Source organism: Leuciscus leuciscus (genome assembly GCF_965113295.1).
Source record: "Leuciscus leuciscus genome assembly, chromosome: 14".
Classification (NCBI taxonomy): domain Eukaryota; kingdom Metazoa; phylum Chordata; class Actinopteri; order Cypriniformes; family Leuciscidae; genus Leuciscus; species Leuciscus leuciscus.
In genome coordinates, this window is record NC_138738.1 from 9,102,967 (window position 1) to 9,127,964 (window position 24,998).

General features: G+C 37.8%; 1 protein-coding gene across 2 annotated transcripts in view; it reads left to right on the plus strand.

Annotated features, from left to right (window-relative positions):
- Positions 1-24,998, plus strand: part of pdzrn3b (PDZ domain containing RING finger 3b) — a 95,789-nt gene that overhangs the window by 21,058 nt on the left and 49,733 nt on the right. The window lies entirely within an intron of this gene.

Genomic DNA, 24,998 nt, shown 5'->3' on the forward strand with positions numbered 1-24,998 from the left:
TTGCATAATTACTTGTGGCATATAAGATGGGTAAAGGCTTTCATTTCAAGTTGGTTCAAGCCAATTGCAGTTTTTTATAACATACCAGACACTGCGTAATTGAGATGTGCAGCCTGGTGACAGAGTGCATGTTTCTTGTTGAACTGGTTATTTTAACCATTTTGGATTGTTCTGGAAATTAAATGTGCAACCCAAGGGCAGTACTGTCCTCCAAGACCATTTCAGACAATGAGTCACTGTGGACCGCAGTTTAAACTTTCACCTGACCGCAGGCAAGTTTTAATTTATTAGTTTTCCAACAGAAATCTAGCCAAATCATTTCACTTTTATTCTTTCTTTTCCATTTGTCATCAACCTCATCTGTTACTCTTACTGTGTGAAAACAATCATTGCTGTGTTTGAGTTGGCAGCACCTCAGAGCGATGTGGAACTGGATAAAGAACAGGAGAACCTCTGGACACATTGTGACTGGTTTTTGAGGGTCAAAGAGAGGCAAACAACAGAGGCTTTGGTCAAAGTCTTGTACTCTTTGGGCAAAGCTGTATGGCCTCACACTGCAGACGGGCCTTTGTGATGGAGTTTGGCAGTGTGATGGGGAGTCATATTGAGGGTCAGACCTTGGAGATGTCGAAGAAACGTTAGGTCAGATATGAAACAGATGGATGGATTGAATGGTTGCTGATTGCCATGGTGGGTTTAGTGGCTGTAGGAGAGGTGGTTTAGGGTGGAGTAGTATGAGAATGGATATAATGGATTCTGTTGGACTAGGTAGGTGGTGTTAAATAAACCTGGCCACATCTGCAGCAGGGCATCAGGTTTCTCACACGCCGGGCAGCTTGACAAGTGCTCCTTTGTAGACTCTCTCCCCTCACCTCACACTCTCTCCGCACCACTGTCCTTTTCTTCCCCTCTTTCTCCTGCAATGTCCCTTTCTCCTCCTCTCCTCTCTTTTCATCCTCAATATCTTTCTTTCTTTCTTTCTTTCTTTCTTTCTTTCTTTCTTTCTTTCTTTCTTTCTTTCTTTCTTTCTTTCTTTCTTTCTTTCTTTCTTTCTTTCTTTCTTTCTTTCTTTCTTTCTTTCTTTCTTTCTTTCTTTCTTTCTTTCTTTCTTTCTTTCTTTCTTTCTTTCTTTCTTTCTTTCTTTCTTTCTTGACACTGTTTCACTGATTTTTGTATGGAAATTCTCAAAATTCCCATAGTCTTTCATTAAAGGATGGTCCTAACATATTTTTTTATGACATCCTATAGTCAGTTTTTTTTTTCCAAACAGGTTATTAGCAGGAATATGATTTTAAGGAACGAACAGGAGAGGAACAAATCTCTCTAATCCAAATTGAGAGATGCCCACTTTAAATGCAGAATGAGACAGAGTGGAACTAATCCATGAATACCATAAACATCAATAGAAGAAATTAAGGCAAAATCCCTTTTTTATGAAACAGTGTGAGAGGAGGCATGACAAAATTGTCTTGCAAGATGAGTATGTGTGTTGATGTGTTCTTTCTTATAAAGTCAACATTGTTATAAGATATAAGATATCCTATCCTAGGTAGAGTTTGAACTTTCACTTGAATGTTGCCTGGAAATCAAAAGTTCCAGTGTTTTTAATGTTAGTAGTCTTGTTTCAGATGAGACTTTACTTTATCAGGTGAATATTAAGAAAACCTTGCTACCTAACAATGTGAAACTGCTGCAAAAATTCCTTGATTTGGAGCCAGAAAAATGTAAATCCTCTTCCAGCTGTCTTCCGGCTCTGCGTCTGCTTTGGATCTAAGACATAGCAGAAAAGCACAGGAAACAGCACCATGGATTGGAATTTTCTCTAATGCCTTGAGAAAGATCAGAATCTACTATTATAGATCTTAAAATGTGCTTAATCTTACAGATAATGTGCTAGTTCCCTAAACATTTCTTCAGTTAGCACTTCATGTAAACTGGTTACGAGCCATTTGATTTGTTAGCGTTGTTAATATGAGAAATGCTTGTCTGTACTTTTCCCTCTCGTTTAATTCCCCTTAAGTTTCCTGTTTTATTTTTAATGCGATTGGAATCCATCACTCTAATATTTTCAAACATTATCACTTTTACAGGGCTTATAAAATGAGAAACACATGTTTGGCCACATTCTGAAGGTAAAAAGTATGTGTGTTAAAGAAAAAGAGAGACCAAGACACTCGTTCTTCACAAACTTGTACCTTTCCTCAGCAGATTTGTCCACATTCCTCTCTGAAGGCCCTTGTTTCTGGTGTAATGTTTTTAATGTCGTCAGTTAAGGAAGAAACGATAATCTATAAGCGTCTGAGCTTTGACTTTCATGTCTTAACAGCTAAATCAAATTTTCATTCCACAAGCAGTGACCTAGGATGTTAGGGCTTTGATTACTTTGACGTGTTAAAAAAAAATCCACTGCACAGTAGGTTGTGACCTTTCCAATCAAAGCCAACTGGAATGGGTTTTAGTCAGTGGTGGAAGGTATAACAGTAGTCTTTATGGAACTGTTACCTTGCATAGTCCATCCATAACAAATCTGTTTTGGCAGATTGGAATCTGTCAATGACTGGTTTGTTTTCAGAGCATAGTTTTGTTTTATCTACCATTATTACAAAACATCAGTGTACAGTAGACTACCTCAGATAGACTTCTCGGAAGAGAGATGATGTTTTGGAGGCAGTCCAGCTATTCTTCAAGAATCATTGTCAGCACTTTCAAAGACCATAACATCTTGCATGTTCTGACTATCTCTATCTCTTCTGTTTTGGGAAGACTTTGCACGGTCCTTAGAACGTCGTTCAAATTTTTTGTAAGCATTTGTGGTAGGAATGAGCAGATTGCTGTGTGATCATACAGCTCTTTCATGTGTGACCTTCGGACGACTCTGCTCTCCAGGACGCCCTAACGAAGCTGAGGGTAATCAGATGACAAGGTGGGCGACTGGCCTTCGAATCACCAGCCTTTCAGATAGAGCTCTGATTGAATGGGGGAAAAAATCAGTCTTGCCTGTATGCCAGGTTTCTAGAATCTAGAAACATACATGTCCCAAATGTTGGCTGATGTTTGATGTGTTATGGTTTCCTTAAACATAACTCAAAATATTTTTTTTCTATTATTTGACTAGAAATGCACTATATAGCAGAGGACTGTCCATTTTGGCTCATGTTAAGCAATGCTAAATGTGTAGTTTTTACAAATTCTTGCTAAAGGGTCCTGCAATGTGCTCAAAGGTGTAGTGCTCCATATGATTGTATCAAACTTGGACTGTGTCGTGTTTAAAGGCACAAGTTGGTGTGCAAATTGCTTCACTTATTCCATTGTGGCAAAGTCTCTCTCCAGAATGTGTAATCCACCAGGTCATATATTTTCATAGAATGGCTTAGGAGGACCACTGAAGTCCTTTAGAAATTTTTGGCAACCATAAGGAGGGTGAAACATGCTCTTGCAACTCCTGGAAATGTTTTGCTTGTGGTTGGAAGGGCTCATTTATCATGAAGTCAATTAGATAGAAGGCCACAGACTGGCTTGGTAAGTAGAAGAGACTGTAATTTAGGAATATGAGAGGCAGTCCTTTGTCAAATGCTTGCGTTTAGGTAATTCTAGTCTAACTCTCTGGCCGCACAGTAGTATGTGGGTGCTGGCGGTGACGTGCGGTCGATGAATGAGATGACGTGATTCACGAGCTGTGGGGATCCAGACTCCTGACTCCAGTTTGGACCCAGTTCAGTCATATGCTGTGTGTTGCAACCGTATGGGGGGGCAGTGCAAATTTAAACATCTTTTTTCCCATACATTTTTGTTTTTGCGTCTATGTGTGTCTTTGCATTCCAGTCTCTGAAATGGCCGGAGAATTCACTGACTCACCCAAATTGTCTTTCTTTCTCTCTTCTTTTTTCCTTTTTGGAAACTGTACTTTTGATTAATGAGGTAAGTTTCTGGAAGGAAATGTGCAACCTTGAGGTTCTCCGATTGAAAAGACCAAAACAGATTGACCTAAATGCTACGTCTACAGAAACTAATGACAGAAACCTCAAAGACCTCTGTTTTGACAATACTATGTACTTTGTTTTGTAATGTCATGATTCATGTCGAGTTGGTTGGTCTATTGTTACAAAAGAGAAAGTATGTTTGCTTGTTTTTAAAAATGAATTGCTATCAGCCGATATCGGATATATACTCATTGATATTGGATATTTTATTATGCATGATGATTTCCCCTATTTTTATACTATTTTAAAAGAACAAACTATTTTAGAATACTTTTCAACCATCATCTAAAGCCCACTTAAAGTCAATCTTTACAAACACTTATTATTAAGTAGCACAGTTTAATATCATCTTTAGCTAATCTATTTTTCACACTGTACATTATAATATTGTGATTGCTAAATTCACTTTGATTGATTGTTTTTAGTTTCCAGAGTTTTAGTTTTGATTTATTTAGACAAAATTGTATTTTAATTAATATATTAAGAATTTTAATATCAGTCAATAATTATGAAACAATTATTATGGTGTATATGAGCATATATTTGGCATGAACTAAAAGCCTAAAAACTTTAGATTGGTATTGAGATCTTCAATGCATCCTGTTCACTGCATACAATCCATTTATCTAAATTATGTGACTTTACTGAAGAATTATTGCCTGACCTAGCACAGGAATCAGCACACAGTTCTTTAATCCCACAAGGATGAACATGTTGCGGTGTATGCACATTACTTACGCTTACACATGCTCATCGAGTTGTTACATGATGAATTTCACATGTGGCTGCACTTCTGATGTGAACAGATCCCAGTACTCGGGGTCAGAGTGGGCATTTCTGTCATAACTGAACTTTTGTGCAAGGAGAGATTGTGTCTGTTTTCAGGTCAGCTTGTGGTGAGATGTTTGGGAATGCTTGTGTGTTCTCACAGCAGCTGCGTACAGCCCATATGGGCTTGTCGGTGTTGGCGCAAGTCTGTTGTGTAACTTCTGAGCAGGACTGCACGTGGATTGGCCACATTTGACGGTTCTGTTTTCATTGGCACTGCTGTTGTTTCTGTGAAATCAGGTGGCACTTTTAAATTCCCAGATGACTGTGCATCCCTACCTTATTCACTCGCATACTAGAGACTCCTATTTTATGGTTTTTCTCAAGGTGTTTATACTACAGGAGAACAGTGCATTATCATATATACTAATTTCCCTTACATTTACATTACCTTTGCTGTCATTTCTCAATTTAAGTTATTGTTTAAAAACAGTAATAATATAACACTGTTAAGTGTTAATTTTAGCTAAATATTATTTATATTTAGAAATTAACATGAATTTGTATACTGTACTTTATGACTGTTGTGATGCCTTAATTCACTTATTTATTTTTTTATTTTTTTGGCAAAATGCTATAACATTTTAATATTAGCGATTTATTCTTCGGCCATAAAATTAAAATAAATAATTAATAAATACTTTAAATAATACAATAAAAAAATCAATATCTGATATATTGCAAATATAAAATGTTTTTTATTATTATTATTTATTATTTATTTTGTAGTATTTTTTTTTCACGTTTCTTCTTTCTTTCAGCATATATTGTCATTCTGCCCAGCACTAGCACAAGTTCTTATATAAAATATTTTTCATTTTCTCTGTATTATTAACTTTTGTTATGCTGCATAGAAACAGTCTAGCCAGAGATTACTAGCTAGGGTCAGAAAACACATGATTCACTGACTCAATTAAGGCCTTGTGAGTGCTTCTTTGTATATTCATCTCCATGATGCCTTCCCTTCATTCCTCGTTCATACCACAGATATGCTAATAGACAGATCTTGGTTTGATGAACACACCGGTCCCAAAGCTGCTGATCTCTGGGCGCACACAAGAGTGGAAATAGAGAGAAAATGAGTTTGGAAACAAGCAAACTCTTGGGATAGAAGGGGCAGTGAACCAGTTACAACATCCTGACACTGGGACCATTTGGAGGGAGTTCATTAATTAAACAGATTTACAATACATCACACACACGAAAACACAATTACACTTTCTCTCGATTGTGAAGCACCTAAGGCATAGACTTGTGCCTAATGAGGCAGAATATTCCCCAGCTTTAACAATGAGACAAAACAAAGCTTCTTAAAGCCCCTGAACCGCTGCTAGTGATTAGCTCAGTACATTAAACTTAATCAGAAATCTGTCCTGTGCTTTCCCCACGGTGGAAGAAGGTGAAATCGTGTGTAATAGACTTATTTAAAGACATTATAGTGGAGGAATGTTAACTAGAAAATTCAGAGGATGTTTATTAGCTTTTTTGAAGGGATTTAGAGGATTGGATGATTCAAGTGTTAAGATATGCAACACTGAAACAACTTATTTGTCTCTTTTTAATTTTTCTTTTTTCTTTCTCACACCATTGTCTGTTAATTTGAATGTTTTAGCCTACTAATAACAATCAAAATAGTTATTTATAAAAATTGACAGCGGGTACTAAGGATCATGTGTCACTGAAAACTGAAGTAATGGCTTTATAAATTCAGTATTAGCATCACAGGAATAAATTACGGTAGTATATCAGATATTTACTAAAAATATTTTGAACTTTTGAAAATGCATCTCAAGACCCAAGTGTCCATTTTTTTCTTGCTCAAATTCCCTGATTGATCATTGATGTGATTGATGAAACCTTGTTGATGAGAAAATCATTCAGGAATTCAAACTGAATGCTGGGAAAAGTCACTGGAAATACTTCCTCCATCACTGGGTAAATGATGGGTCAAACTGCCAACATGGCAACTTTTTTTTCTTTTCTTTTTTAAGTGGATGTAGGAGAACCACAAGAATAGAGTAGAAAGAGGGAAAGGAAAAGCAAAAAGCAAGTTTCATAGTCACTTTTCAAATTCTAAGTTTGGAGGCAGGGAAGAAGGGCATAGGGTAAGGCCAAAGTTCCTATAAGGCAAGTCATTCCTCATGGTGGCGATCTTGGGAATGCTTCTGGGCATTTTCTTTGTAACTAATGGGTATAAAGTACAACTTGGTATGTAATTATATGGAGAAAGACTGACATCTCCAAAACTCTTTTTCAGTATATAAAACAGTAATATAATTTGCTGCTGGGTCCAGCTAATGTGCATGTTCATTTTACAGTAAACTAGTCTCTTAGCAAGCTGATGGCTTTTTTAGGAAGACGGGACTTCTAGAGCGCCATATTCAGTGTTATTTCTCCCATTCATTTGTATGTAATTTTTAAAATATCAAGTGTTAAGGTTTTGGTTTGATGCACACAGCTGTCTGGTACATAAAAAGTTTAAGCATAGACTAAAAACCGTACAGTTGTCTTTTAGCATGAACTTTCTCTGTCTCTCTGTCTTTGTTTCAACTGTTTATCATGTTCTAAATATGCCTTTGTCCTTCAGCTTTGGATGAAGTACAAGGATTTCACTCCAGTTGTTTGATTGCTGTCAGATGTTTATCTCTAAAGGCATCACCACATGCAAAAACCCACATCAAAATGTAGCACGTTGAACCTTATAATGGAACACAATGAGAGTGATTGAGTCACAGTGAGGTTAATACTGCTCAGAAAGGGATAAATCATCATAATCACACCAGATGTCCTGATCCAGCCTCTACTGAACACCAGCCCAGCGTTCTTCTCCGCTGTTCCACTCAGCCCAGCCAAACTCTCTGTGCTTTGCTTATCTGCTCATATCGGATTCAGTTTTGAATCGCTGCTCACTTGAAGCCAAGCTCAGCTGCTATTCAGCTGACTGTGTGGTCCACGGTTACCACATTGACACGCAGCACAATAGACCCACCAGTAACAAGGAAAGATGCCCAACTCACTGCCAGCTAGTTGTTCCAACACACAGAAGATAAAGTGTTTGAAGGATTGTTTGTTGCTATTGGATTTACAGCATTTCCATTTGATAGGAGAACTAATTGTTGTAAATCAGAGCCTGGGATGGTTGCAGATTGGAGTAATGGGAATGCCGAAAGGTACACAATGCTACAATAAAAAAAAATCTGTGACAATAATGTCTTAATTTTTGTCAGGCGGTATGCAAAATCAATGTTGATGTCTTTAATATGAAATATTAAATATGCATCCACTGTGAAAAAACAACTCTTGTACACTTCTGCACACTGGAGAAAAACATATGGATTATCATATGTTTACTTCAGTTTTGAATATATACGTGTTATTAAATTTTATCTTTTTTTGGACAGCAGGTTTATAAACGCTTTGCATTACAAGTTTGGGAAGATGTTTGACGCGTGTTGCTTTTTCAAATGCACGTTATAAGCGACTCAAACTCGCAGTGCTTTCAGAGATGGAGCAGCATTTACTACTGATCACAGAGCCACTCTTCACTTACACCTTTCCAATACTCTGACCTGCTGATACCCACTCTTGCTAAAACTAACATATTTGGTTGAGTGTTACTCGTACAAGCTGAAGTTCAGCCATGTAGTAATGTGTTTTTGGTTTGTAGAGTTGTTTCTTAAGTTCACTAAACAGCCGCATTTCAATGCAAAAACCTGAAACCAGTTTTTCCAGATGCTAAATGCACTGAAATAATACTGAGTTTTTTCGTTTCATCGCAAACCACCTCTTTTCTATGTTTACTAGGCTCAGGATAGATTACTCCTCATTCTCAAAACTCATCACCATTTGCCTGGAGCAAACAGGCAGTAGACATCATTTTGTTTAAAATTGATGTTTATGTGTGATGTTATGTAGTGATAATGGCAGTAATTCATGAAATGATGATCAAAATATGGAAAACACTTGCATTTTCATCATTTTAAAGAGCCAGTTCAGATGTTTAAATTGCTGTTGTTGATACGGTATTTGCACCTTTAGATGATTTGCATTATTCCTATAGTGAATCTGGCACTCTTAACATGTAGAAAATGTGTGCAAATATAAACGACACTATCAGCAGGTGCAATTCATTCTTAATGAATTTTATGTTTGTATAACTAATTTATCTCCTACAAAGGAAAATGGTGGTTTGCTGTTTTTTCCCCATTACTTTGGCATAGGGACAGCTGGCACACTGCTAACATTTCCCCTCACAGCTGTGCTTCTCATATAGCCTAACAAGGGTTTGTTTTTAAATTGTTGTAAGGTAAAGCCAATATGAGATTGTCATTTGGTGCCTTGAGTATTCCATATGGAAAGCATGGAGTAATGAATATAGTATTTTTACCCTAGCAAGTAGCAACTATCCACTCAGAACAACCTCCACCCTCAAAGTCAACACCCTAGAATTGTGCTGTTTTGCATGGGTAAGCTCCACTTACATTTTTGGTCAAAAAAGATTGCTAAACAGCTTGTTTATAGTCAGGCAACACAACATGTTTCCTTACAAAAATCTCTCTCTCTCTCTCTCTCTCTGTCTCTCTCTCTCTCTCTTTCTCTCTCTTTCTGGCTTTATTGCAGATTTTATTCATTTTTTTCTTCTGTTGGATTTATTACTGTTTGTTGCCTTTGGTTAGAATAAAGGTTGCGAAAGTTCGCTTGCATAAATGGCTCAGACCAAATTGTGGAAAATAAGTCTCGCATCACATGTCCCTAACTGAAAACTCTGTGGAAGATAGTGGGCCCCCTACACCACATCAGATGTCTTCAGCAGCTCAGATGCATGACAGGTCAGACACATAGGCCCTTGTACCAGCCATGTGTTGATTCACAGATAGCCTTTCTGTCCGACAGCTCAAAAAAGAGTCATACTTTGCATTCTTGCCCTTAGCCTCTGTTCTCTGAGGATGACCTTCAAGCTATCTGTCTATCAGAAGAGGTCTGAGTGCCAGTGACGGAGGGAGGGAGGAAGGGAGGTGGGGGGGATGAAGGGGTAACTCACTGACCTGAGTCTTACTCATATCCCAGCCGTGAGCTGGTCACAAAGACTAGGAACAAAGAGAAAGGCTGAATGTTACTGATGTAAGAAAGTCTTGGGCATTAGGCATGGAGATGTCATTGAGTCTTGTCCCTATAGACTGGGCAGAGGTTCTCCAAGCCAAAGAGGAAGTGGTTTGAGGGAAAGGGAAAGCCTAGTGGGGCTGGGTCCACTTCAGAGACAAGCCTGGCCCCAATGGGACGTAGCAAGTCTGTTTGATGTTCTGCCACAAATGCAGGTTCTCATGAGCCTTGCTGCAAGCACACACTCACGCAAACAGCTGGATGGAAAATAAACCAAACGGAAATGTTTCGAGCCATCAAGCGTAAAACTTCCACATATGCGCTCAGCATGTCATGTCCGGTTTATTAAATCAGACTCTTATCTCCATGCAAATAGAGCAAAAAACTAAGGATTATGCATCACCCTACATTTACAAAGCTGAGGGGCTCGGCTCCAAATGACTTCTTGTGACGTTATCACATCTAAACAGTGGGAGTGGTAACTGAGCTTTCATGTAGGCTGTCTATCTCTCTTAGGAATCAAACCTCATTCCCTTCAGGGGATATGGAAGGGAGGGAAGAAATTAGTCACTATTTCAGCTTCATGATTTCAGATATTAGTGAAGTATAATAATTCTACATATAATTAAATATAATCTAATATAGTTATTCTATGGTAATGTATGTATATGTGTGTAATATTTATTTATTTTAGTTGTAAAAGCAGATTCTTTTCAGAAGATCATGGACTTTCAGATTCTTCAAGTTTATTAAAATTCTCTACCCCCCTTATTCTCGCCAAAGGCTTAGGTGTTCCTAGAGGTCTTGTAAACCCTGATTTGCTAACATGCTGCAGCTAATTGAGAGGGGCTTCTCTCCTTGTACACAATAACAGCTGAGGTCCAGAGATGTCATGCCTGCACTAATCAACATCAACTGCCTGCAAATTACCAACACATGCTGCTCACTTAGTGCTGGAGGTGGGACCCAAGCAAGTGGCTGTAAGTCACACAGAAGACTGTAAGACACCATAAAGTTATTGAACTGGAAAAGTGTGATTTCCATGTTGGTTCAGCCCTGAAGTAGGCCTAGAGGTTTTGAGAGTTAACAAGCAAGAGTCTGTGAGTTTACTTGTGTCTTGCGTTTTAGACAATATTTTCTACACAGTATACACTTCTCACTTCTCTTTATTACAAAGAAAGAGTTTCAGTCCAAATATTTGTGAATTTTGGGATATCCCATTAAATATGCTAGATGACAACACCAAGATGTGAAGAAAATGTGAAAAAAAAAAATTCTGTTAGAGTACAGCTCACTGCTATTTGGATCTGTTAATGGCCCAGATGAGAATAGTACAGTCATCTCCAATGCACAATTCCTCCGCATTTGGCATAATGTTTGGGACCTTCAGCCTACATTAGTGACCACAAAGCTGTACACAGTTAAGAAAAATAACATCCATTTCTGTTTTCCCAATTAGAAACTTACTGTTACAGTCATGATTTAGATTCACGCAAAAGTTCACCCATTCCCCCCATCAGGAACCCATAAATCTTGCTGAACAGCCCAGCCGTCAGTGTGAGGAAAAGAACATGAAGCATCGACTACTTCACACGCACAGATTACTGCCTTTAATTTCATTAGCAGACCAGCCTCCGCTCCGTCTGTTGCCGGCAGTCACAGCATGGACTGGAAACATAACATGTAAATTAAATATTCAGACTTTTTTTTTCTTTCTCTCATTTACAATTTTTACTCTTTTGATTTACGTATCTGCGGAGTTGACATCTCATGTGGTCTGACTTTGCCAGGCTCAGTGGAAGGCCTGAGTTATGACCGCAATAGTTTACGTCCAGCTGGAGCTAAGACAGCTCTTTGACGAGTCATTTTTAATAGGAGAAGCAGATGATCTTATTTTTGGCTTTGCTGTAGGTACATTAACATCATTTATTCCAGACTAGTTTTAAGCTTTTTTCTGGTGGGTGGCCTCTGTGTTTGAAGCCAAGTCATCTTGAACACCTAGAAACTGACCGACCACTCCACCCAGCAACTTTTTTTATATGAATTACATGCTATCTAAACCTAACTTAGGTCAGAGGATGTGTTGCGTATTATCCATGAAATCACTTTTGTGTTATTGTTGCTCTGTTTCTTGACCTACATTCATGGACACTTAAAGTTCATTTGTTGAGTTTACAGCTGCAGGGGAAATCTGGTGACTTTTCTTTTTCTTTAAAAAAAAATATACAAGTTACATGTGGCCAGATCAATTTTTTGTCACTTTTAGTCACTTTTGCTAGCACACATTCCACATTTGTGAGACTTGATCATGGTCATGAGGGCAGTATGCAAATCTGAAATTGTGAACCATTCAGAATGAAACAGAATACCATTAAAATAGTTAAATTCAGTCAAATTAAAATGAATTGAAATACTATGAAATTCATGACAAATTTTTTACTAAAAACAAAGTTTGTCAAGACCTACTACGAATGCTGGCTTGGACTGTATCTGGATGGATAGATACATGTATAGGTGGAAAGATAGATAGATGGATGGATGTTTGAAATGCTATCTATTTTGATTTAAATACTTTAGTAGATTAAATATATTAACCACTGTGAACCTGGATGGAAGAACGTTGGATTGGCCTTCATCATGTTTCCCCCCTGTTCAGACTACATGTAAACTTAACAGATTTAAGGGAGAAAAAAAATATGTTTGTTGCCTGTCTGAACAAGGCCTAATTTCTTGACTGTCAGGTTCTTGGGATGTTTATAGAGATGACATTTGAACTGAGGTTACAAGGTGGGCCCACAGGTCAATGTTTTATAGACGTTTCTTCCATTGCGTTTTCTCTTGTTGCTGCTGCATTTCAAACATTCGAACCCCCCACTGCAGCAGCGTCCATTGTAAATGGATGACAGAGAGTTCATTTGCCACATACTAGCCTTGACATGAATTGTCAACCCGTAAAAGCAGTGTTCCTATCTTTTAAAACAAAATGTATCTGTTTTAGATGTGCAATTTCTATTAACTACTAGAACTACTTTTTAGCCCACACGTTAATATTTTGTTCAATCTAAAAAGAGATTTACTATGTTTTGAAGTGTGGATATAAGGCTAGCTTGCAAGGCTCAGTTCTCATGTTCAGACAGAGCTCAATATTTGTTCGATCTAACCTGTGATCCCTCACAGTAGATTTCTGAGTGCCGTCATGTTCTTTGAAACCCCAGCTGGCATGTGCACTATTTCATCCACATTAACATCAAGATTCTGAGATGTGTAATTTATTAGGCTTCAGGTCTTGTCATGGGAAACAAGCTACTCTACCTTCTCCCAGTCACCAACGCTAGAAAGCCAATACGTTTGAAGAGGGCACACTGGCACGCTGTGTAATATTATCTACATGCATGCCTTACTTTGTAGAGTTATGCTGATAACCACCAATGACACGGTTCAGTCTTTTGGCATAGCTGATGCTATAGTGAACATCTGAGAAGCTTGCTGACTGCTCATTAACAGATTTTATTATTAGCCGACCTCAGTTTCTGGCATGTCTTCGGTGGGCCTGTGCTTTTGACATGTCTAAAAAATCGCCATCCTGTTGTTCTAGTAAATCCAATCGCATTGAGTTGGAATGCATCTGCACAAATGCTTACAGCTGTTTTCGGAAAGTTTACTAAAGTGCAATCTTCTGGGAAAGGCTCAACAATGGTATAATGCGAAGAGCAGAGCGTCCACATGTTGCATCTGTCACTTTTCTGAACCCTTAGCTTCATTCTATGTGGTTAGCAGACCCTAGCTCAATGGCTCAATGTGTTTGTTTACAACATGTGTTCCTCACCAGCAACAGGCTGTTGCAAACCCCTAGCCTGCTGCTTGTGACATGGGGTTTTAATTATGGCCAAGTCTGTGAATGTTTTTTTTTCTTTTTTTTTTTTTATGTCCACATTCATGCTAGCCTGGAGCCTAGCAGACCCTAGCTCCTTACAGAGGCTCTGAACAGAGAGACTCTTGTGCGGCCCTGTGTGAGCGTGTTTGCTGTCATGGGAAAAAATGTGAGAAATGTCTCGGACTGAGAGTTAAGAGAGTTTTCTGCTAAGGACATTGTCTTACACTGTCAAAAAAGGTGCAAGAATTTTAGCTTTATAGGTACAACAGCTTGTCATTGTGGCAGTCCCCTCAAAGGGACAACTTTGTACCTTATTTACCCCTACAAGGTGCATATTTGTACCCCTAGAGTAGTAAAATGTACTCTTAAAGTACTACCATGAACCTCTTAGGAGTAAATAAGATAACGTATAAAGAAGTCCCTTTGAGGGTATTACTCCAGTGACAAGCTGTTGTACCCCTAAAGGTACAATTATTGCACATTTTTATTGAGAGCGTAGAGGCGAGACAAAAAGTTTTTCATTAAAATATTTAGGTGGTCTCTGTAAAGCTGCTTTGAAACAATCTGTATTGTGTAAAGCGCTATATAAATAAAGGTTTAGCTTTTAAAAGCTCAAAAGACCAGCCAAAGGACATATTGCATGTGGACCAAATGTGCTGGACATTCAATCTACATACATATTGCCCATGATATGCTGTGCGATGAGATATTTACAAGTGTCAACGGGATTCTTTTTGGGGACATTTGATCCGTTTCCTTTCGGACAGATGTTGTCTTCACCTCATCAATGTCACACTGTTTTTAGGTCTTGTGTCCTGCTTTGGAATGGTGCTAATCAGAGACAGGTTAGTTTTATAGCTCTATTTCCCTGTAGTCTGCAAAAGGGATCAGCATGATCCCTCCCCACCAAATCTGCAGATCCAGAGTGCCCATAAGTCACCTTAATGGCCACATTTTAGCCTAATCCGTTGTCCGAATTGGATATTTTGTTAACTGACTGCTTGGTCAGACCTGAAAAGAGAAGGCAAGAATGGAAGAGGCGGAGGGAGGAGTTTGGGGGGAAATAAGAAGGATCAGCACAGCTGTATTTGCAGCTGAATGCTGTGCCGCAGCAGTCCACGGCCTTGATTGGCCACATCTGGCATCATTACGTCCACATTTAGACCACAAAAAGCGGACATCCTTTTGAGATTGCTCCTTTTGCCAGTGTGTGAATCTAGCTCTCTTGCATCCATCAGAGCAGCTTGATCATTTCTAACCCTTCGTTCTGTAGTCAACCGTGCTGGTTATGTGATCCATATGAAGATAGTGGCCCTTTGCTAGCAATGCTAGATTTAACCAACACAACCTTCTTGTGACATGTGGGACCTGGTTTTCATTGCCCTTCACCCTGTAAGCAAGCGCAAGTGTGAAATGTGATACCTCCCAGACAAAGCTTTTTTGGCCTGAACACTAGAATAACCTGGAAAGTCTGAGAAGATACAGAGACCGGATGATAAACTTTGGTCCCGACCTGGAGGTCAAAATGGGACTGAAGGAGATGCATAGAGGCTTTTGAGAGAGGAAGAAACAGAGGTGTTTTGGGGAGAAAAGATTTTGGGAGTGCTCCATGGCTGTGGATCTGCACCCCTCCCCCCGGAGGAACAGCGTTTCCTGCCGCAGCTCTCGGCTGAAATCAGATTCCCAACCTTGCTCTGGCCTTGTTTTTCTTGGCACGGGCCATGCAGAGACACTCACAGAGAACTGCTGTCAGAGTCTTCACCCCTCGTTTTCTCTTTCTCCCTTTCCTCTTTTTCATCGCTGTCTCCTCCTCACCAACCTCCGTTTTTCTCATTCGCTTGAAAGAAACAGCATCCCCTCTACTCTCTCACCAGGTTTTTTTTGTGTGTGTGTGTGTGGATGTAACCTGATCTGTCCTCACACTGCACACATTTTAATAACATTTAAACATCTCCAGATGCAATTCGAAAATAAAGTGGCACAAACGTTAGCTGGAGGCTTTGCGGTTTCACGCTCTCGTTTTTTGAACATCAGCTGTCGAGACGTGAGATCTTTCTTCGTTCTCTGCTGGCAGTTATCTTGATGCGTTTCGTTGTTTAGAGTCAGGACCCAAAGGAAAACACAGTTCGTTCACAAATATTCACCATAACTTAAAAACACTGTAATATTTTCATTCTCCTAGTTTATTTTTCCTCATTGTGAAGGCAATGTTTGGATGTTACTTATGCAAGCATAGAAGCGTCTTTAGCTTAAAGAAGGGGGTTTACTAACCAGCATGGCCCCATTAGCCCCTAATGGTAGCTGCTGTAACTACACCATCTGGTTATAAAAAAACATCTTTCACCATTGATGGATAATTCATAATTAGCTTTATGCTGACTAAAGATAGATTCTGTTATATTCTGTATATTCTGTATATTATATTATATTATATTATATTATATTATATTATATTATATTATATTGTATTATATTATATTGTATTGTATTGTATTGTATTGTAATATGATGTAATTATAATATAATTGTATAATATATTTATTATATTAATGTTAATTAGTAAATCATGGTTTTATATAATTAATTTATATATTTATATTTTATATAAATGTAATAATTCCATTATAATATATTTGATCCTTTGCCAGTGCCTTTTTTTTTTCTTATATATTTTTTTTTTATGAATCAGATGACTTATGTCATGTCAAAAGTCATGTGGTTCCCGTGAACAAAAATGGTATATTTCAAACCGTTTCGTTTTAATAGTTCTTTGTCAACAACTTCCATTGAAATGAAAGGGGATGTTAAATTATATCTTTCTACAGGTATGTACAGTACAGGTAGCCTATATGCTTTATCCTTGATTTGTACTAGTAAAAATGTTTAAGCAAATCCTTTCTTTTTTTTGCATTGCATTGCATTGCAAACAGCAGTTTGCATACCAGTGGCCCCCTTTCAGCCTCTGGCTAGGAAAAATGACCACCTCTGTGTTTGCAGGGCCATAAAAAATGGTCTGTCTGTAGTTGTCTGTCAGTGTCTCACACTGTGGGTGCCTTATTGACACTAAGGACTATGGAAGTGTAAGTATGTATGTGTTTCTTACTTTCTTGAGAGGAGGGGCCATTAAAACAGACTGAGCTCATCAGGACAGTTTAACAGTCCCACAGTTAAGGGAATTAGGAGAGAGAGACTTCTAGGCTAGGTTTAGTGTATGTTTGTATGCTACTAACATGCCGCTAAGCTCCTAAAAATACTTTTATCACATCACTGGGTATCTCTTCTTCTCTTACCTACAGCAGAGCCTCAAATTAACTCCATATGATGTTTGACGACGTTACAGAATCATAAAATTACACCAGCGTTTTACTTTCTGTGTCATACTCATGAAAAATTTTCCATTGTTTTCCGAGAGTTGGGTTGAAACAGAGAGATGTCACGGGGGAGGTAGGATTAATATAACCTCACATTATCCATTTAACTGAGTGATTATACTATTATGTCCATTTATAATTAGACAACAAAACCTTGTAAAACTATTTTCAGACCACATTCCCAATCCCAAAGAACAGACAAAACAAAGATATTTTGAATGGATGGAAAACCAGAAACAGTCATTGGATGTGCAGCTGTCTGGTTTGACTTTAACAGCCCTCATTTTACAATCCCTAACGCATACAGCACAATTATTAACCGCTGCACCGGTTGAAGCTGTTGCTGTTTTGTTGTGCATGACTGTGCTATAGCTTTCTGTATGTGGGGGGTGTGGGGCTCTCAAGGCTTTGTGGGGGGTTGTAGTGTGTTATATGAGAAGGTAAGACAAACGTAACAAAACAAAACACGCACACACAGCAAGCAGAGTGCGTGTCTCTACAGCCCTGACCAAATTGAAAGCCTCTGTCCCTGCATTCAGTACCAATTAAATGCTCCCCTTTGTGGCCGGCCCGAAACAGCTGCAATGACTCCACTGAGTCTGTTAAGACCAGGCTAGAGCCAGGCCCCCTCTGCGCTCCAAAACACACACGCTCACATGCTGCGAGACCATGAGAGAGAGTGAAAAGAGAGCAACCAGCAAAGCTTAGATAAGAGGGGAAAATCACGTCCAAATGTTTACGCAAGAGGCAGCGTCGCTACTTCACTCGCCTTTATCTCATCTATATAATAATGTACAAGATAGAGATAGAGGCACACTGACAACGGGACGGTGCCGCAGGAAATGAGAAATGGCTAGTAAACAAACACTTCGGAGAGTGTACTTTGATGTAAAACTCATAAAGGCTGGGAGACACTATTGTTAAAACTGACGTGGATTTCTCATGTAGAAAGACGTTATCACTTGGCAGGCATCTTGGCATGATTATACACAATTTTTAAATTTAGCTGAAACTTTCTTTGCCATTCAAAATGTTCACTTCATGTCTGGACATAATAACTGGATTTCTTCTCTTTTGCAAAGGCAAGGTTTGAAGTATAATTTGTCCAGTAGCGTCTCGTCCAGTGGAGATGATAATACTCCTTTCAAACGTCTGAGATAGACTGATCCAGGCTAAATTTAAACCCGTGGACAGACACGGCGCGCCAGCGGTGCATGTCTCCATTACACTCTCAGCTCACTATGTGACTCTGTACATTTCTATAGTCTTATGGTATGTTGCTTTGTGTAATATTACAGCAAGTTAAAGGTTATTTTGCTCTCAGTTACAGTGCGTAATGTGCTTACAATTAGCAGAATGAGGCAAAAACTTTTCGTATTCCCGGACCTGTGCAGAGAGTTATTAACAGCATAAGTAAAGTAGGGGGGAAATGTCTGAGAAGAGTAATGGGGTTGAAAATTCTAAATTTTAAAAAGTATATTTATGCATTACAGTATCAAACTGTGACAGTATAAAATTTTCACATTACGATAATTTTTTCACGGTATACTGTATTATTACGATATTAAATTGAGTTACAAAAAATTGGTTTTATTACTCCTAATTGGTTTAATAACTTTTTTTTCTTATAACAAATAGACTTTGAACATTTAAATACAATAAAACAATACACAAAAATGTATGAAGTAAACAAATGTTTCACAGAACAAAAGAACTATAAAGAACTATAATGTTTTAGTCCATATTAAAGTATAAAAAAAATTAAGTTTGAAAATAAACCGCTATTATTCTTGCACTTAAAATCTAAATAGTTCGTAATAAAGAATTATTCACAGTATTTTAAATTGCCCACGATATTAATACCGTGCATGTGAATTATTGTGAAATATTGAATTACCAAATATCAGCACGTCTACTGTTTTCTAATGATTTTTGTTGCATGTTATTGCATATCAAGTGTATATATTATATTATATTATATTATATTATATTATATTATATTATATTATATTATATTATATTATATTATATTATATTATATTATATTATATTATATTGAATATTGGCCTTTTATTAGTGCTGTTCCTATAAAGTGATTTAATTTTTTTAAAGTATATAATAGTAGTAGTAGTAGTAGTAGTAGTAGTAGTAGTAGTAGTATATTATTAAATATAATATATTCTGTTTTCTAATTTCTATTTAAAAATAGAATTATATTACTAAATAGAATTATTACTTATTTTATATTATACAGTATATCCATTTGTGGCTGTAAATTTTTATAGTTATATTTTAGTCAGAAATAGAATTATCCATTATCGGGCAATCATACATAAAATTTAATTACTAGGCTACATACAATTTTTCAGTACTTCACCAGTTTGGAGTCATTTACTATAGTTATTGTACTTCTACCATAGGTGAACTATTTCTTCACGTGTGGAATAGTGTTGAAAGTCAGTTCAGTCATAGTTCAGAAGAGTTCAGTCAGTTCAGTCATAGTATAACTAGAGAACATGAACAGCTCTACCTCATTTCTTTGTCTCAGTCTCCATCTCTTTTTCTCTCTGTCTCTGCCTCTTCATTACGAGACCCCTAATCTGTCTTTGAAGATGACGGCAGGGATTAAAACCGAACCCTGTTGTTATAACATCAGTCAGTGTGTGTGTGTGTGTGTGTGTGTGTGTGTGTGTGTGTAGTCAGGAGTGAGTAGGACATATATCCAGATAGGCAGTAGCTTTTAAATGTGAGCTTCACAAAACATTACATTTACTGGACACTATTAATTTACTATTCTCAGGTTTTGTTTTTCCTGTTATTCTGATTCAACAGCCTTGAAATTGTCCCCCTTTCTCATTTGAAAAACATTACTTAAACGTGAAGTATGAATTTCTTTTAATATTAAAATACGTCTATTGTATCCTTTCCCAAACAATGGAAGACAGGATAGTTAGTGTGTTTGAAAACTTGAAAAAAAAAAAAAAAAAAAAACACAACTGAACACTTCACCTTTAAAAGAAAAAATCCTCTACAGTCTCTTTGTGCATTATTTGACTTTGGAAAAACTATATTTTACTAACAAAGGACACAACGGTTTAAGAGAGTACTGCTGACCTAATGTCTGTTAAACAAAAAGCTCAATAGTAATCTGCAATCACTGCATTGACCCGAACCAAGAGTGTTCCAGCGCTTTTATCGTCCTCATAGAGTTAGCTGTTAATGTGACATCTGCTGACACACTCCATTACATGTGCAGTCACCTGCCTCGGTGTGAGTGTGTACACTGGAATGCTAAAAGTAGACCTGCAAATTAATATAAGATTCTACATTGCGTGTTGTTAAACAGTGTTGATTCCCAGAGCAAAGTTTTGTGGCTCAGATGCTGCTCTTTCAAGACTAAAGAGACTCTTGAAAAAACAATGATGCTCATTGTTTTTCTAAGTATCGTATTTGCCTCAGATGTTTCTTCTAAAATTCTTCAGGAGAAATAAAAATATGCAGAGTTAAGGCAATTGTTGACATGAAGTAAGAGTATAGAGGTAGAAATGAAATGTAGACAGCATAGATCCGATAATTTGGTCTTTTATACAGTATATTAAATATATGAATTGAAATATCTGGCTTTTACAGACGTTATCTTGACCAATCTGAGCACAGTCTGAAATCTCCTCTGAAATGTTATGGCGTCTTTTTCTCACGTCTGAGTTGCAGGATACTTGAGCAAAGCCTCTGTTTGCTCTAAATGTCTCCTGAGAGATAGTTGGGACATTTTAAAAAGATCTTTTGAGATTTTTCACAGCATGTATATTTTATATTGTGCTGTGAGAGCAAGCAAAGAGAAGGTAGGAATTTCAGTGTAAGATTTACAATTGACAAATAGAAAACCTGAAAACCTCTGTATGTATGCACATGCCTTTCAGTGAAGTTTCCCTCGGCCAACTCTGTAAAGGCCAGTGTCCTTCATTAAACACAGCCAGTCATCCCCAAATAAGGCAAACACTGTGCCCTTCATACTCTTCCAGCCCCCTGCTGTACTGCCAACAAGCGTGCATTTAACACCAGCATAAAAACAGACCCTCCAAATACTGGAGCACTGTAATGCTTTACAGTCAAACTTCATCAAGAGAAAAGTGCCATTGTTAGTGCTGTTTGCTAAGGTGGCAAGATTAACTATTATTATTGCACATACTTAAGTTTAGTTAAATTAAGGGTTATAACAAATTCTTCATAAATATTGCCATTCGTTCATAGGGGTGGGCGATCTGACGATTTTATATCGTGATCGATCTTGGAGAAGTCCGCGATTTACTTTTCAAGCGAATCGTAGAGATTTAAATTTGTATGTACTTGCAATAATGTTAAAATACAGCAATGACTGCCAACTAGATGGCTGTGCTGACTGGCCAAGTTATATCATGTGTCTCTATCATGTCTTTCATGTGTTGTGAAGCATTTGAAAAACAATTCAAAAGCTGTAGGGCTGTGCGATGAATCAAATTTTAGTTTCAGTTTCAATTTTAGCTTCCGACGATCATTAAAACGTGATAAAATGATCATTGTGCCTCATGCAAAGTGTACTGGTTTCAGGCGCGAGGCTAAACTATGTGGCTAACTATACAAAAAATATGTTGAAATGTCCGTCTTGGTGAGTATTTCAACGCATTCTCATCCTTGGGCGTCATAATACTGACGCTTTTGACATTTCGTCTACATCATAGACTGTAAAAAATATGGACAAAGCGTCTGTGACGTCACCCATAGACTTTCTGAAGAACGGGTTTGAAGCCGTTTATGGGGGGTATGGGCGGCGCCATCTTGGAAAATCTTGGGAAACCCTAACCCCGCCCACCTTCTGACGCAGCGCGCGTCACTCAGCTCGCTCTGCTACTCCGGTTATCTCTGTGTATATTTTAGGCAACGAAATATGTTATAAAACACCATACTAACTCTTTTCGTTTTCATTTAAAGAAATCTTAAACATTATAGCCACACAAATGTGGTTCAGGCAACTCGTATTGATTATATTCACTGCACATAACGTTTGCCTATTTATAACAAAACGAAATATAAAACACAAACCTGCCTCTTTTCGTTTTAAATATAATATAAAAATATTAAACATTTTTATATGGTCCAGGCAATATGTGCATTTGTATTAAACAACAGATGTTGCAGTAAACAACATTACAGATCATCTTCGTTGTATTCAAATTTAAAATGACAAAACTCAACCCAGTCTCTTTTTGTTAAATTTCAGTTTTATCAATATTAGCTATTATAAAAGTATAAGTAAAAGGTAAAGTTACAATAAGCTATACAAATAAAGCAAACAATTCAGTCAAACATAAAAAGTCATGCGCTCGATCTAGTCTAACCATACAACGGTACAAGTTAAATATAGCTTATAAAGTTATGAAACTTCCCCTCAGCCAAAACGATTGCCCACGAGACCAAAAATCGCCCGTTAGATATAGACAAGACGAATTATATCTCATGTTTAACCACTACAGAGACGCCAGAGTCAGCGGCAAACCTCAAAACGTCTAGCCGATGAAAGGCTGCTCCAGGCGGGGTACATCGCGCCGAGCGCCCGGTCATCGCTGGATCTCACAACTGGATACAATTTTCATAAATCTTTATAAATAAACCACAGATTTGAGCTTTAAACAACTACATTCTCGCCTGAAAAACTCTTAAAACTACATTTCATGATACAGAAACAGTAGTATTATATGTCAACTGTATTAAAAAATGGCGCTTCTTATGTTGTCATTCTGCCTTTCAGCTGTCAATCAAGCTGTCAATCAAAGTTAACCACGCCCTTATTGTCATACATTTTATATCTAAATACTATCTAAACTAACGAGTTAGAAAAAAATTCACTACCCTCGCCGTTGTCAGGCACTCGGAACCTATCGAAAAATCCAATAAAAGTCCATGGGACCAACCTGTAAAAACATGATTTTATGCTGTGAAAACGGACATTTTAACATGGGGGCTATGGACATTTGCTCCCTTTTGGGACCTTCCCCTAGCGGATTTTCGATGTATTGCAGTTTTTCGCACTTCCGGGTAGGCTTAATTTTTCAGATCAGAATGTTGCCCCTTGGTCTACATCGAACGCACATGGCACCCTTTAGCGTCAATATGGCTACGTTCACACTGCAGGCTGAAACGACCCAATTCCGATTTTTTTGCCCCTATGCGACCTGTATCTGATCTTTTCATGACAGTCTGGACGACACAGATCCGATCTTTTCAAATGCGACCCAGGCCACTTGGGTATGTGGTCCCAAATCCGATACATATCCGATCTTTTCAAATGCGACTTCAGTCTGAACGGCCAGGTCGCATTTATCCGACCCGCACGTCATTGATACGCGAAAAACGTCATAATCCTGCGTTGAAGTAGTCGTCGGTTTGAAAACGGACTGCATAATTCGTCGAGCTGAGGTAAATCTGCCGAACGGGTCGACCTCGACGAGCCCGTTAATTAAAAATAAATAAATAAATAAAAGCCCACGGCCATTATATATACGTTATGTTAACTTATTTGTGCTGAATCTGATATTAGATAGGTCAGCGGCTGCTGTCTGGCTCTTGTGTAACGGTCGCTACGCGCGCTCGTGTGTGTGTGTGAGAGAGAGAGAGAGAATCACAGTTAAAGTTTAGCTACTTGAAATTTTATATACACAAATGTAAATTTTTCAAAATCCCTCCAAAATTAGTGGTTTTTAAGGAGGAATTTAAAGTATATTTGGAGACCGTGAGAAGGATAAAAAAAAAAAAAAAAAAAAAGTTTAGCTACTTCCGCAAAGAATAAGTGACGTCGTTGAGTACTCTTCTGCGCATGCGGGTCACTTCTGGGTCATTTCACGTTCACACAGGAGATCACAAAAGGTCGCATTTAATTGGAAATGTGAACGGCCTTGCAAAAAAATCGAATTTTTTCAAAAAATCGGAATTGAGCATTAAGCCCTGCAGTGTGAACGTAGCCTATGAGACGCACAGAGCTTTGTTCGGTTATGGGTCTCATATTGACGCTAAAGGGTGCCATGTGCGTTCGATGTAGACGAAATGTCAAAAGCGTCAATATATGACGCCTTGGGATGAGAACGGGCTGGAGTATTTACATAAAGACAGTCTGTTATGTCTTAAGTGAATAAACAGTTGGGTAAGAAATCGGATGTGTGCCATTATATTACATCCATGCATTAGGTCTTAAAGCCTAATGGAAATACCTGCTGCTGTCTGTATCATTAATCCTAAACAAAAGACAAAGACAAAATCAGTCACTGCTCTTGACTGAATAACTTTAGTAGTTTTAATAAGAATCAATGTATATTTAACTCATACAGTGAAGACTATGCTGTGTTTTAAAGTTTAACTCTGGGTTTAATGACTGTTTTGGCAACTGATTGTTTACTGCAATACTGTGTTTTAAATTGTTCAAATAGATTAAGTCCATTGGCTTGTTCCAGTCTGGATATAAAATTGGGAAGATTGTGATTCAGATCGTGGATCGTGATTGTTTCGTTATAAGATTGTGATGGGAAATTTTGGGAAGACCGCCCACCCCTAAGTGAAGGCTAGATTTGAGACTACAAGGTGATTTAAAATTGACTTAGAGCTCCATTTATCGATTGGTCAACATAATCAGAAACTATTATGATGTTGACAAAATATTCATAATTTGGACATGTATTAAATGCAGAAGACATTTTTTTTTTTTGGTGTTGACTCATGCTTGTGACAGAAACTATAATTAGTTATACTTAATAAATAAAAATAATAAAATCTGTGAATCTCATTAGAGTATATGTGACCTTGTTGAACTGATATATG